This window comes from Pongo pygmaeus, chromosome 3 (genome assembly GCF_028885625.2).
Source record: "Pongo pygmaeus isolate AG05252 chromosome 3, NHGRI_mPonPyg2-v2.0_pri, whole genome shotgun sequence".
Classification (NCBI taxonomy): domain Eukaryota; kingdom Metazoa; phylum Chordata; class Mammalia; order Primates; family Hominidae; genus Pongo; species Pongo pygmaeus.
The window spans coordinates 3085189-3088288 of NC_072376.2; the positions used below are offsets into that span (position 1 = coordinate 3085189).

General features: G+C 44.3%; 1 non-coding gene across 1 annotated transcript; it reads left to right on the plus strand.

Moving 5' to 3' along the window:
- Nucleotides 1-107, plus strand: LOC129035876 (U6 spliceosomal RNA). Its single transcript, XR_008502370.1, has one exon. It is a non-coding gene; the product is annotated as a U6 spliceosomal RNA (small nuclear RNA).
- The last annotated feature ends 2993 nt before the right edge of the window (nucleotides 108-3100 follow it).

Genomic DNA, 3100 nt, shown 5'->3' on the forward strand with positions numbered 1-3100 from the left:
GTGCTCGCTGTGGCAGCATATATACTAAAACTGGAATGATACAGAGAAGATTAGCATGGCCCCTGCACAAGGATGACACACAAATTTGTGAAGAATTCCATACAAAAATATATTTAAAAAAAGAAAAAACACAAAATCTCATCTTTAATATTAGCTGCTGTGCAAAGGCAATCCCTATCAACATTTTGTTTGATATTTATATAACTAATATAGTAATTTCTTTCCATGTCATTTAGCTGCTTAATTTTTTAATTTTTTTTTTGAGAGTCTCGCTCTGTTGCCCAGGCTGGAGTGCAGTGGTGTGATCTCGGCTCACTGCAACCTGCCATTCAAGTGATTCTTGTGCCTCAGCCTCCCGAGTAGGTGAGATTACAGGCACCACCACCACACCGTCTAATTTTTTTTTTAGTAGAGATGGGGTTTCACCATGTTGACCAGGCTGGTCTCGAACTCCTGGCCTTAAGTAATCTGCCCATCTCAGCCTCCCAAAGGATTACAGGTGTGAGCCACTGTGCCTGGCCTGCTTAATCTTTTATTACTTATTTCAGTCATCCATGATATTGTGAAATTATATGTGGTTTTCGTTTAGTCTCCTGGCATATATTTCCCCAAATCCTTGGAATCTTCAAAGTGATGAATGTCTTTTTTGTATGTTAATGAGGTGGCTGGTGGCTCCTAGACAGCTTCAGGATAGGAGAGGGGGGCTGGTCACCAGAAAGAAGAAGGTAGGGTTAGAAGGTTGGGACTCAGCCCTACCCTCGACCTCTGGGAAGGGAGAGGGGCTGATGGTTGAGCTGATCACCAATGGCTAATGATTAAATCATGCCTATGTGATGAAGCCTCCATAAAAACCCAAAAGGACAGGGTTCAGAGAGCTTCTGGGTGACCTGGAGGTTCCTAGAGGGCAGTGCACCTCCATTCTATGGGGACAGAAGCTCCTGTGCTTGGGACCCTTCCAGAATGCTCCCTATGCATCTTCTCATCTGGCTGTTCATCTGTATCCTGTGAAATATGCCTTGTAATAAACCAGGAAATGTGTTTCTCTGAGTTCTGTATGCTGATCTAGCAAATTAATTGAACCCAAGGAGGGGGCTGTGGGAACCCCCAGTGTTTAGCAGGTCAGTCAGGATCACAGGCAAAATAACCAGGGGCTTGCAGTTGGCACTGGAAACGGGGTTCAGTCTTGTGGGAACTGAGTCCTCGATCTGTGTGGTCAGATGCTGTCTACAGGTAGATGCTGTCAGACTTGAATGAGAGGACACCCAGCTGGTGTCCGCTGCAGAACTGATTGCTTGCTTGTTGGTGGGGAGAAGTATTCTGTGTTGATTCTTGAGTGAGAGAACAGGAAAAGGACACTGCGCTTTTCCCCTAGATCCTCAGGGTGGCTGAATATACACATTGAATAAGCTGTAGGAGGAGTTGTGAATATCTGTGAGAGCAGCAACACGCAGTGTGCAATTAGCTTCATGCCTCTTCATGGGTCACGTGTTCAAAACATGTTGGGGTTAGCATGATCGGAGGATGTAGTTTTCCTCCTTCTGACGTAAAAAGGTGAAGCGGAGGACACAAGAACCCTCACTGCACCTCCTCTGGAGACGGCCACGGCCACTCCAGGGTCTGGGGTCTTTTACCAGGAAGGGAAGCATTGTCTGGCCGTGGCCTCAGATGATTGGCTAAAGGCAATAGAAGAATGAGTTGTCTGTTTCTTGTTTTCCAGAGCTAGTTTCTGTTTATTCTTTAGAAAGGCATTCCAGTTAAAGGTTATTAAGGAAGGGGCACACTGAGGCGAGTCTGACCTCCTGTCCTGTCACGGCCAGGAACTCAGTTTTTAAGGTTTCTCTGAGGTCTCCTAGACCAAGAAGGGGTCTGTTCAGTTGGCAGGGGTTTTAGGATTTTATTACGTACCTCAAGGTAAAAGTAAACATCACATCATAATTTTTTTTTTAATCAAACAAAGCACAATATGCACTCAAAACAGTGTTTGAACATTTTAAAGAATACGTATTTTATACCTCTGTTAAATGAAAAACTTCAGCCAAATTAAATTTAAATGAGTTTAATTGAGCAATGAATGATTTATGAATTGGGCAGCCCCCAGAATCACAGCAGATTCAGAGAGACTCCAGGGATGCCTCGTGGTCAGAACAAATCTATAGACAAAAAAGGGAAGTGACGTACAGAAATTGGAGGTGAGGTACGGAAACAGCTGGGTTGGTTGCAGCTCGGCATTTGCCTTATTTGGACACAGTTTGAACTCTCAGCAGTGTATGAGTGAAGTACGGCTGCTGGGATTGGCCAAGACTCAGGTACTGCCACAGGTGCAGACTCCCAAGTTAGGGTTTCAGGGTTTCAATCTTTACCAATTAAGTTAGGTTGCAGTTCGTCCACAAGGATTCAAATAGAGAAGTACGGAGTCTTTCTCAGGCCATATTTAGTTTGCTTTAACAATTCCACCCTTTTGGTCATTTTCTCAATTTCGAGAGATTGACCAAAACTTTAGTCATTGATGTCACTATCACCATCGTAAATGTACTTATTTGGTCTTGAAACCCTCTGAGAAACAGTAGAACAGTGAATTTTGCAAAGGTAGGAACAAGGACGGAGGGTACCTCCTTACGCTGGAATGTCCTGTTTATAGGGGAATGTGTTAGGATTTATCTGTTTCCTTAAAGTCTTAGTTTGATTATGTCACATTTAGCATGAGTGACTCCATTTTTGTTTGGCTTAGTCTGTTGGGACCTAGTGCATGAGCTCAGTCCAAAACAATGGCCTCCCATAATTTTATTTCAATAAATTCCTCCTTTTTGTCCAGGTTCTCACTTAGGTTAGTGTGGGTGGCAAGCCACCCAGTTGCCAAGGCAAGACCCCAAGGGCACAAGCTGTTCCAGTATAATAAAAAATACATATATAGAATAAGAATAGTTATACTAGGCTGGGCACAGTGGCTCAAGCCTGTAATCCCAGCACTTTGGGAGGCCGAGGTGGGCGGCTCATGAGGTCAGGAGATCGAGACCATCCTGGCTAACACGGTGAAACCCCATCTCTACTAAAAATACAAAAAAGTACCCGGTCGTGGCGGTGTGCGCCTGTAGTCCCAGCT